The following is a 12,700-nucleotide window of genomic DNA, read 5'->3' on the forward strand; positions in this document are numbered from 1 at the left end:
TGCAGCTTGCTCAATGTAAAGTGAAACTTTCATGAAAGATACTTAAATTATTGTCTGCCCTTCAAATTCCTCATCAGTATTCTGCCTTATGCAGTGGGACTATCTATTAATTACAATGGAATCATTGCTAGGTAAAAATTGTAACTGTGGCTGTGGATGATGCACGACAGCTTGCAATGCTGCTCGCACAGCAAAATTGCAGAAAGAGGACAACCACTTAAACATGTCATCACTGCATTTGTAGCCTGATTCCTGAACTCTGTGATTAAGCACTGCTGAATATCTTCCCCCACTACTCTCTCTCTTGCTTGCTTTTATTTCCTGTGAAGATTTGGACCTCTGTTCTTTGCATCTCCTGCCATGGCTCAAAATCCTGCTTCTTGGTTCTTTCAACCTGCCACGTCCAACAATCACGCACAGAAAACGCTTAAGCAAGCCAGTTGGCTTAGATTTCTGTCTTAAGGGAAGAGTGCATCTGTTTTTTGGATTAAATCATGCTTATAAAGTCATGCTTATTCAGTTGACAGAAAAAAAAATGCATAATTTAAAGCTTTCATTTGCTCTTGTGCTAAAAGTTTTCAGAGCCTTAATTCACCCTCGTTTTATCCTTCTAGAGCAGTACAAAATTAGAGTTCATTATGGTGATCCAGTTTCTCCTTTTGTCTTGATTGGAGACATAGTAAACTCTTTGCCAGAGATGTTGACTTTCCTGAACAAGCCTTTCAAGGCTTGTGAGCTGTCTGTTGTTTTCCCAGTAGGCTGATTTGGGTGGATTAGCACCCATCAGATATACGCTAGGCTGAGCCAAAAGCTGAAGGGGAAGGTAAATTGCAATGCCAAAAGCATCCACCTTTGCAACGACTACTGCTCTGGGACACAGGGGAAGATGATAGAGGAGAGCAGAGTACAGTTGCAAAGGTAATTCTGTTCTGTGGCACCACAGCACGCTAAATGTGGAACATGAGCTCGTGACTAGAGCTGTTGATTTTTTTGCTTGGCTCATTCTGATAGTGTTTGTTTTGTGATTAAAATGCGAGGGAATTTCAAAATAAAGCATGGTTTTGAATTAAAAAAATGTTTCATTAGTAAAATATCAAAATAGAAATGTTTTCTTTGGGCAATAAGAGAAAAAGATTTTACTTTTCTGACCAAAAGAATTAACAGAAACCATCATAGTTTGGCAATTCATTTATTTATTTATTTATTTTTCTTTTTTTCTTTGACTAGAATCTGTGATTTCTTTAAGGTCACGTTTAACTAAAAAAATTACACTTGCATCTGTTCTTCTCAATGAGACTGAAAGACTTAGAGACCTGCACAGCAACTCTTTAGGATATATCTGTAGGGATTCTATAATTTTAAAATGTAGGTTAGCCATGGTGGCATTTATCTGTCATTTAGACTACCTTCATCAGCAGCAGAGAAAAAAGGAGCATCTAACATTCAACTAATCTCTGCTTAAATTAGACTTTAAAATAGGTTGTATGTGTAATCTGGAAGTGTTTATTCCCTCTGCTGGCTAAGGGATAGTTCAGATGACTGATCTATGTATAGACGTGTATAGAGTGACAGTTGAAGTAAGGTTGGGAGACTTCTTCTTTTAAATCCTTCTGAGGCTTTGGGTTTCAGAAACAAGCAAAGAAGTAGAAGGAACGGTAAAAGTTTAGATAGGCCTCACACTCAGGAAAAGCCGGTGCTTTCTTGTGGTGTGGGTGTGAGGAATCAGAGGTCCCTATATTCTGTGAGTAAGTAGAGACTGAAAAGATCTGTGCTGCTCTGGGGGAGTCACATCTCTACGTTAGCTCCAGCAATGAGTCTGGTAACCTGGTTCTCGCAAATAAGTCTGAAAGCTCCATTGTGGATAACTGGAAAATGTATTCAGGGTCCTATGCTGCATTTGAAATAGAATTAGTAGGATTATTCCCTAATTATTAAGAATTAGTCAGAATTATTATATTATGTTTAATAAGCAACAACTAACAAAAGACTTGGAGAAAGCTTTTCCACCTCCCCTTCAAATGCCCGTAAGGTATTAAACTACTCAAGACACCAAAAAAGATTTTAGCAGAACAAAAGGAAAATTTCCTCATGATTCTGATAGGTTTATTTGTCTTCAGGAGGCAGCCTAAAGATTGTCAGCATCTTGGTTTCTGTATCTTTTTGATAACACATAGATTTAACTGAAACATATGGTGACAGGTAGGTGTGCACTGGGATTTATAATGTACATGCACAAAGGTAAATCTTCCAGGTTGCTGCAGGATCTTGCACGCTGAGCCTTGGGCACTGCAGATGCACTGAACTTTTCCTCTGACAATCTGGCTCCCATCCCAGTCCTGAGGACTATACCTGTCATGGGAAAAGATTCATTAGTCCGTGATGCGCAGTAGCTGTGGGATCCCTTTGTGCGGCCTCACAGTGTCCTGTGAGCACTGCAGCCATTCACAACTGAGCTGGGCCTCTGCTGTTGTCAATGTTTCATGAACAGTAGAGTGTCTGTTATGATTTTTGGGCTTGTTTTGGAATATGAAGGACCTCTTAATTTGGAAATTCCCACAGTGGTTATATATATTTTTTTTTTCCTTGTAGTGATTTTAAACAGTGGTTGTTAGAAGGAGAAAAAAAAAAAAAAAAGTTTATTGCCTATAAGGTGCATAGAGCAAATCATGATGATGATTATATGCCACAGAGTAATGGATAATTTTATTCTGTGGGGAGTAACCTGGGGTTTGTCACATGGAGCTTTGTGTTTTAAATGAACATCCACAAACAAAATCTTGTGCCACTCCAATTGTGTGAAGACAGACTCTGGTTCAATGCTTTCTTAAGTCTTAAAGCTTTACAGCTGTGGGAACAGCAGTTTGACACACTGTTTTGCAAACACCAGAAATCTAAGCTAAAAAGTAAGGCATACATTTCATATTGCTGATTAGCTTTGTAATATTCATACATATGGTCCAAGAGTCTAGTAGTGGTGGGAATAATAAGTAAAAAAAATCCTCAGAGCTGAAAAACTGTTATAATTACAACATATTATTGTATAATTGTCTAATTTTGTAACTTTGGAAAGTATTTATGTTCTCAAAATTAATTAGTGTGGAGTGTAACTGCTTTTAAAAATGTCATTCCTCTCAAAACTATGTTGTTAGAAATGTATGCCTCAGTTAATATACATTTCATTATTATTGAATATAAAAATTCATTATTCCTTACATGGAAAGTTACGGTTAAGGCATTTCACAGCATTAAGAATGATTATTATCCCTGATTAAATTACGGAAAGACTTTTCACGGGTCAGTAAATTGAAATAATTTTTATTTGAAATGCATTCAGAGAAATATTTATGCAAAAGGTAAGTGAAGTCAATGATTTAAGGAGAAAAATCAGTAGATGATTTCAAGAAAAGCAGATATGTTTCTAGAAAATACTTATCACTGTAGTGAGGAAAAAAATGTGTCCCCCAAACCCTTGCTGCAATAGGATTAGTTTTGCATCTTGCCTGGTTGTAGTGGAGCTTGATGTTAACCCTTTTCCTTTGTGCTGACCTATATGCGAGTTAGATTGCTATTTCAGCTGCATGCCTATGGAGGGAAGTGAAATGAGTTGTGTGGAGTCCTGTGACTGCTTATTCCTCTCTCCAAATCCAGTGGAGAGTGGAGGTTTTAGTGTCTGGGTTGGTCCACACAGACCTCTGTGCTGCTGGCAGCCGTGAGCCAGCTGGTCTGCGTTATCCCCACAGCGAGGAGGTGGGTACAACCAAGGTGCTCCACACTCAGCTGCTGTGCTTGGTGTTGGCTTCTCCTTGTCTTTGTGCTACAGAAAAGAGATCTCCCTGTTTCTTCGTGTGGCCTCAGTGATGTCTAAGCTGTTTAATCCTGTGTTCCAGCCTTGCCCATCTCCCTGTGGTAGCTGTTTTCAGGAGGCAGGATGTTTGTTCCTTCTGGTGGTGTCTACGATCTGTTTGTCCCTTGAACTTGGTCTGCTCTGTGTCTACCCTCTTGGAGAACTTTGGGACCAGAAGAAAATTTTTGTGCCACTTCCTGCCTTAGTACTGGGAGATGGGAAATATTTCTTACAGCTCCTCAGTTTAAATGAAAGGGCAACTTCAACAAAGTAGACATGTTTTGGGACCGCAATTGCAGATTGCCATGTTTTTGCCTTTGTAGATACAACTCACTTGGAGGCAATGGTAACTCCTGAGGCCTCAGGTCAGGTTTCTTTTTTCTTTCTTGGCCTACCTCAGCTCTTCACATTTCTGCAGAACTGTAGTTCCTCTAAAGTCAGCTTCTAACATTGCAAACATTCATTTTCTTGCTTTTCAGTTAAATAAAAACAGCAGTAGGTGATGACTTAAGCTTCCTTGGTGCCTTCCTGTGCTGGATAATGGTAAATGTATGCATCAGTGCTTGTAGCATTTTTAATAGGTGATTTATTATTTTGACACAGTTTTTCACTAACCTGTTTTGATGATGTGGAGTAGAAATTGCATGTCTAAACCCAGTCTTTACTGCAAAATGCTTGAAATCATGCTCAGTCATCTGCAGCCTATGCCATAAAAAATAACTTCCTTGGGAAGAACTGATTTTGTATACAGGTGCATGGGGTAGGTAGAATATTGTATACCAACCCAAATAAATTAGAACTACAGTATAGAACAACTTCTGTCCAAAGTAAGTTAGTTAGCCAGCTTTGTTGCACTGACTTAACTTTTTCTATCCAATGAAAAGGACCTGGATTGTGTTTTTGGCATAGGAAAGAAACCTTGGCAGTTTCTTCACTATGGCTGTTCATTTGAGACCAAAATAAATGTTGCTAGCCCTCTCTCTCCATTTTTTTTTTTTTTGATCCCTAAATGACCTGTAGAATTTATCTCCAATTTTTCTTAAGCTGAACATCTTTCTTGCAAAAATGAACAAGTCAATAACTTAAATCACTCTGGTACAATTTTGTTGGTCTTTTTCCTGTTAAATTGCACACTGTGAGATAAAAAAGTAAGTATCGATTGATACGTATTTAATTATGTTTTTGAATACACAGATATGGTTTTATTTTGCATCAGTTATTCAAGGTTGTTGTATCCAGTCTCAGTTAAATATTGTATGAACCAGAATTATGTAAATTGCCAAGGTCTGCTTTATATTTACCACCTAATAGAAAGATGGTTTTCACCAAAATAATACACTTTTGAGCACAAATTTGAACAGCAAACTGTGTAATTAGGGCTGTGTTCAGTGGTTTTTGCTTTGTGGGGGTGTTTTGTTTGGTTGGTTGGTTTGTTTTTTTTACACATGGAAGTAACTTAAAGGAGGTATGGCACATAAAGAGGCATTATTAGCCCTTAATTTTTGAGAGCTAGATTACATTCCTGCTCTGACTCACCTTCTAAAAAACCTGTGTTATGCAGTAAGCTAGATGCCCAAGTAAGCAGATGTCAATTAATTCTTTCCCTTTTTCCCTCTCAGACACATCTGCATAAAAGATGTTCTAAGACTTACTAAAACAAAACAAAACAAACAACAAAAAAGAAAGACAAACTGTAAGAACCATCTAAAAAGTCTTGCTCCTATTGTAATCACCTGCAGAAGTCAAGAACAAAACCCTGCTATTTTCTTTCTGTGCAGTTGGCGGTAAAAGTATGAGACAGTTCACTAGTGTCATCATCCTGACTCCATTTCTCTGAAGGTCTTCATGTAGTTCTGCCATATTTCTGCACTGTCCCCTGGAATGTGGCTCTCATAGAAACCTGTTGGTTAATTCAGCTTTATTAAGGACTCTCAGCAGCTTCTTTTCCCCTTATAGCCATCTTGGTATATTTGCCGGTGCTCTGTGTGTGGGCTGGCATCCTCATGCTCAGCTGATATACAATTCCTTCCTGCTGGGGCCTTCATTTTACTTGTGCTTCTTGGGTAACCACTGACTCTGGAACATCCTAAGTGGTCAAAACTTTCCAGAACAGCAGCACAGGGGAACATGATTATAACCATTTTCCTATTTACGCTGGCAAATTGGCAACTTGTCACAGTCTGGATCACGTAACTTTGAGTGGAGATGAGCCTCATAAATTGTATTTTATATTTCTTTTTCCAAAACCCCTTCAAACTTGATTTTATGATATGTATGTAAGTTAAGCATCATGACCTTTTGGCTGCTGTTGCTTGAAAATGATAGCTTTCCAGAACATGTGAACGTGTTCTAGAAATTTCTTTTAAAATTTCCTACAACAAAATCAGAGCTTTGGAGAGGGGGCAGAAGCAGAGCCTAGATTTAGCTGGCACTGAAGCTTCCAAGGAAAAGAGACTTTTGCAATCCAAGCACTCTGACAGACAGAGATAAGCTTTCTGCTTCATTTTTATTCTTAACAGAAAATCTGTGGCATAACAGAAACTGAAATTAAATTCATGTTTTAAAATCCGCCTCAATGAAAACCCTTAATGTACAGATATTTAAAATATAACAAGGATGATTTTTCTAGAAAAAAGAAAAAAAATCTTCATTGATGAGAGATACTTGTGATACACCCTGGAGCATTTAGGAACATCTGACAGTTAGTGGTGAGGAATCAGGCAGTTCCATATGGGAGTGCACAATGCCTGTTTTGGGATAAGAAGAATTGAAATTCTCTGCAGGCCACTGTGAAAGCCTGATTGCCCAGTGTGTAGATTAGGGATAAGGTAAGTAAAGTATAAATTAGGTCAGGTGAGTCCTTCCTAAAAATCTGTTGCATAAAATTGTCTCTGTGTTTTATCTTTCCTAAATAAGTGAAACAAGAAGCCATTGCTGATATACTGGAATACTTCCAAGTCAGACTTAGGTATTAAGCACACAGTAATGCTGGTGTGTTACCTTTTCCCATCCATAAACTTGGAGAGTACATGAATGCTACTGAACCTTTAGCTGATTTTTGGTGCTTATGTATTTTAATGTCCAGCTGTCTTAGAAAAGCAGTACTCCATACTGAGAAAAATGTTCTGACAAAACCTTCAAAGTTGTTGTTTTTGTTTTTTGCTTTTGTTTTTTTTTTTTTTCTTGCAGAGTTTTGAGCTATATTCTTCTCTTCTGTTACCTCCAGTGTCCCCAGCTGTCTATGTGAAGAACAGAAGAAAAAGGTAAAATGAGTTGCACCATGTTGACAGCAACTCTTTCTAAATCTCATTCTTTAACTTGAAAAGATAATTTATACCTTGCTATGGGTTTCTGTAGGGAGTCTAGCAGAAAGCTATGAAGATAATTAGGGGCCTAGAGCACATTTCTTATGAGGAGAGACTGAGAGAGCTGGGTCTGTTCAGCCTGGAGAAAAGAAGGATGAGAGGGGAGCTCATCAATGTTTATAAATAGCTCAAGGGTGGATGTCAAGAGGGTGGGAACAGACTCCTTGCAGTGGTGCCCAGTGATAGGATGAGGGGCAACGGGCACAGACTGAAGGACAGGAGGTTCCGTCTGAGTATGAGGAGAAACTTCTTTACTTCGAGGGTTCCAGAGCCCTGGAACAGGCTGCCCAGAGAGGTTGTGGAATCTCCTTCTCTGGAGACATTCAAGATCCACCTGGACACACTCCTGTGTGATCTGCTCTAGGTGGACCTGTGTTAGTGGGTGGATTGGACTAGATGATCTCCACAGGTCCCTTCCAATCCCAACCATTCTGTGATTCTCAAAGCTTTGTCAAAATGAGTATTTTAGTGGAAAAATGTAGAAAATAAACTGAACCCCATTTGAGACTGGATCAATGCTGACCTAGATTAATGGTCTTTGGAAATCCTTTCAGAATATCTCTTTTCCAATTACAGGCTGTTGTCTGAAAAAATAGTTTTTGCAGATATGGCCAAGACTCAAAAATGTTTCCTGATTCCATCTAGTCACCAAACTGACTGTTGTACTGCTTCTGACTGAGCACATGCCTACATCAAGATGATGCATACATACTCTGTGTGAGAATATTGCAATCTTTTGTATGCAGAAACAAAGCCAGGTGTGCCCACTGAGCATCTTTACACAATATAAAATACAACAGTCTTTTTGTTAAGCTACCCCAATCAAAGATCAATTTTTTTTTTTTACCATCATTATAAAATAGCTCATAAAACTTACCCTATCTGTTGGGGAGATTCCCTTTCAGTAAGTATCTTCTTTCATTTATTCTTTATAAAAATATAGCAGGGCAAATATTTATTCCTGTCCTAGAAATGCTGCTGAAACTATTGTGAAATTTGGACTAAAACAAATGTTAGAATGTTTAGCATAATATTTACATATGAAATACAGTCCATGGACCTCTAATATTTTTTGATTGCTCAGGTTGCTACAGGAAACTTTCCCCTCTTACGGATGTTACTGATTACCCCAAGATTTGTTTTTAAAAAGCTACAATCAGTGCGTTTTTACTCTGATATTTTAGCCTAAATGAAACCAAAGATGCCACCTATGTGAAGCTGAACATGCAGATATTTGTTTTTATATTCTTTCCTCATGTTTTCTTGATTTTGTTTTAAATATTTTCCTGTGAAACCTGAATGGTGGCATAGGGGGTTACTCTCCCACTGTATTGTCCTGAGTCCTTCCTCTGGTCTGAGGACAACAAGGGATGAAGGAGGGACAGTGCACGCTGGTGAGTTTACTGCTGCCTTTAGGAGTCATGTACCAATTCAGTAAGAGCCTTCTCGAGTTGGGGCCATGTTGAAACTGGGATACTGTTATTGCTAAAGTCATGGTCTCCAGAGGACCCTGCTTTGGCTCAGAAGAAAACATGTACAGTCATTTCCAGTAGATTAATATGAATGTTCTTTGTTTCTTCTCTGTTGACAGAAACGTTTGTCTGTCTTTTCAAAATGGAAATAGAGTTTGCATTTGTTTGAACTAATGCAGCATGACAAGAGACTGGTCTATGAAAGATGACTTTATGCAATATGGAAAGGGAACTCTCCATACATTTAGTCCTGGTAGCACCTGTGGAGCTTTGTTGTGAATGAAATTTATTTTGCTAGTGATTTGTACTGCTGTTCACAGATCTAGATGGCTACTTTCTGTGCTTTTGTAGCTGCCTGCGTACATGTCTGTCCTTCCATTTCTGAATAGCACCTTTTATATTTTTAATTTTTGTTCAAGAATTCAGTCTGAATTTAGAAATGAAGGATGTAAAATGTAAAGTTGTACACTTGGGTTTTTATATACCAGTTTTATTTATTTAGCCTTCAAACTCATAAAGGTAGGTGCATGGTACCTTCCTACTTATAAAATGTTTTTTGATATGAGATTACTACATCAGATGAGTACATAGTAGATACAATTTAGTGTCTCAGAAACATTCAGCATAACTGAATTAGACTTTTTAGGCAAAGTTAGTTATTATGCTTGATTTGTCTTGGGAATCAAGGCGGTGCATGAACATTTCCCTTTCTTAGTATTTTCTATCAGCTTACTACCTGCCTCTCATTTGTGATCACCATTCTTAATAATAGTGGCTTAGGGGATACAAATTCTAGGAGCGAAGCACATTTAAATGAGAAAGTACTTCTCCCCTCACCTCCTGTCAATGATTAATGAGTGCTATACTTCAGGGATCACAATCTACTGTCATTTTCTGCATGTTAAATCAGTTACTGCAATTGATGGTGTGCTGCCTTTATAGTAGAATCCAAAAGAATTTTGAACCATTCATCTATTTCTGAATGTTTTAAATTATCCCATGAAATTTAACAGAGGATTTGCAATGTCTCATTTGAGATTGTAAAGGGCTCTTTTAAAACAGTTGCACACAATGCTTTTGTGTCCCATGGCTTATGCACAAGTGAAGGTTGGTTTACCTATTAAGAGACACAGAAAAGTGAATTTGGAGACTGCATTTACAGTGGGATCCCATTAGGCATTTGGTCATAGTGTTTTAATCAGTCAACAGTTGAAGTGAGGACATTTTTTCAGGCCTGAGGGGAAACCAAGCTGTTACCTATCAGTGGGTACAGCTTGTAATTTTCCTAACTAGCTCTACACGCAAAGGAAAGTGAGTAAATCCCTAGTTATTTGCCTGTTCATACTTACCCTTGTTATTGCCCATCTAACTTTTTCACATCTGCAGCAATTCATTTTTACCACAAGTGTCAGGAAGGGTCAAAAACAAAGGGTTACCAGGTTAGACCTCTCATGAGAGACTTATTGGACGTATTTTAGTAAGCTTTTTTCCTTCTGATATGCCATCTGGAGGTACCAATGAGGAATTATCTTTGGAGCAGTTATCCACAGTGGCATTCCAGAGCAGAAATAAACTAGGGTGTAATGGTTAGCTTCAGCCTTCTTGGAGGTGGAAAGCATGACCTAATCTTTACTGATGACCAAATGCCTTCTGACTCTGTCCATCAGAACTGGCACCTGAGCTCTGAACATGTTTCGCTTCAGAAATCAAAGACTCAAGGCTTGGTAGCTGTCATCTAAGGACTTGGACTTTCTGGCTATTCTAGGTGAAAAGGAGTCAAGAATGACTCCAGTTTGAATCTTACCATCTATATATCTATATCTATATATCTATATCTGTATCTTTCAATAGAATAGGTCACCTTCACAGAGTGTTAGTATCTGAAGTTCAGCTGCCTTCTCTGAGGAGCAGAGCAGTAATGGAAAGGTTTCCCTCTACCACTGTCGCTCTGCTGTTTTATTGGGAAACACGTTGAGGGTTTTGCCTATATCCTGGTACAACATAACAATCTTCAAGTGTTTAAAATTTCATGGAGCAGGTAAATTGGTTCTTACCCAGCTTTATCTTGAAGGTTCACGGAGTGGAATCCATATTTTAATTTCTGAGTCATCATAGGTTATAAGCATGAACACGCATTGCAGATCAACTGACATGTATTTGTTTCTGCATGTGTTGGCGCAAATAACAGATTTTCAGATTTGCTGTTCTTACTCCTTTGCTTTTATAAATTACATCATAGAAAGATAAGTCTGGTTATAATCTGAATGAAGAATACTTCAGTCTGTGTCAGTAGTGTGTGTGCTTACTATTAACACATATCTGTATTTATGCAAGATATATATAAATACAAATTTTTGTTTATATTCCAATGTGCCAGCTAAGTAACATTTTTTGTATTTTTTTTAAGCAAATAAATATATACATCTTTTGATTCCTTTTAAAATCTGCTCACAAAGGTCTACGGTTTTGATCCACCCATCCTTTATTCACTATATTTTTTTTAAATAAAAATAATATAAGGAGATGACAGGTTCATTTTTAACTTTTCTATCTTTAGAAGTGGGAGTATTCTCCCTTATGCCATCCATGCTGTTGTCACAGGGATGCAAAGCTGTTCCTTCTTTTTTCTGGCCAGTGGAAGACATGGCCTTACTCACTTCTTAATTTCACAGCTATACACACAGGTTACACAGTGGTGAAAAGGTTTCTACTTTTGCAGGGGTTAAAGGTTGATTCAACACCCAGAACTCAGGAGGCTTATTGTTTGAGTCAACTAGCGTTCGAGTTTCTCAACATCTACATGGATTTTAAACTCTCTTTTATGTAGAAATTGTGATTCTGTTTAACTCACAATTGTTTAATCGTGTAAGATGTTAGTTGCAAACATAAGTTGGATAAAATTTCGAAATCTATTGTTTTTCATAGTTACAGAATATAAGGCCAGAAGTGGTGAGAATTCTGAGAACAGTCTTACAATGCTGAAAACTCCCAGCAGTGTAGAATTGCTCACAAAGGTCTTTAAATATGATCTATCTGGATAAAGATTAGAATTTTTTTTAGAATTTTTTAGAATTTTAATGTCAGTTTTCTTAAATGTGCAAGGTCAGAAACAGTTTTTCCTCAGCAAGCCCCAGTCTGATTTTTTTCTTTCCCAATGCTATCAGCTCCTGGGGAGCATATACATGCCCCATATTTTCTGATGCAGGAGCACAAGAACTTCTGTCAAGTTCCTAGGTATTGCTGATCTTGAAATTCTTGGGTTTTGGGAATCTTATTTTTAACCTACCCTTCTTGAAGAGCATTTTCTGGAACACTGAACTTTATCAGTCAGTAAGTTCACTAGAGTTACATAGTAGTGGGTTCAATGACAACTCGAGAAGATGTGGAATAAGGAACTGTGTCAACAGGAAAGAAGAAAATATCATTGGGATAAGAGAGGAGGTTCTCTTTACATTAATATAAAGGAACTTTTTATTCTTTTTTGGGTTCAGACAGAGGTTGCAGCATTAGGTAGATTGCTAGATTATTATAAAAACTGATTTGCCTAGCTCTGGAGATGCTTACTGCAGGGCTTCAATTCCCAAATCTTTCTAGCAAGATTCCATTTATTATCAGCACGTTTTGAAGTTTCAAGTAATACTGCACAGGTTTTATTTCTCACTTTCTATTAGTGAATTCAACAGAGTTCGAGCTTTTTCATTCTCAGTTTTCCAAAACTTCTAACAGAACTCTTGCCAGCAACAAAGATGATTAAAGGTTTCTGAAGAAGCAGACTGCTGCTGGAAATCTGAAAGGGATTCCAATGCAGTGCCAAAAACCTTTGGAATATAAGTATGGCCCTCTTCTTACTGGAAATGTATATAGTCCCTTCTTGAAGAAATCTTCCACAATAGAGCTACTTAATTGCACTTCTGCGTGTGTTTTTTTTTCCTGATCTAGACATAATAGAGAAGTGAAATTCCTCCAGGTAGGATTAGAAGAAAGTGAAAAAGGATGAGCTTGGGCCTTAGTCCTGGCAA

At 37.8% G+C, this 12,700-nt stretch overlaps 1 long non-coding RNA gene across 2 annotated transcripts in view; it reads left to right on the plus strand.

Annotated features, from left to right (window-relative positions):
* The window catches only part of LOC110361277 (uncharacterized), a 144,484-nt gene that overhangs the window by 70,474 nt on the left and 61,310 nt on the right, over positions 1-12,700 (plus strand). For both annotated transcript variants that reach the window (XR_010472417.1, XR_002417764.2), the window contains exon 6: positions 7,034-7,107. This is a non-coding gene — a long non-coding RNA (uncharacterized LOC110361277). The remainder of the gene's footprint in view (positions 1-7,033; positions 7,108-12,700) is intronic.

Source organism: Columba livia, chromosome 4, assembly GCF_036013475.1.
Source record: "Columba livia isolate bColLiv1 breed racing homer chromosome 4, bColLiv1.pat.W.v2, whole genome shotgun sequence".
Taxonomy (NCBI): Eukaryota; Metazoa; Chordata; class Aves; order Columbiformes; family Columbidae; genus Columba; species Columba livia.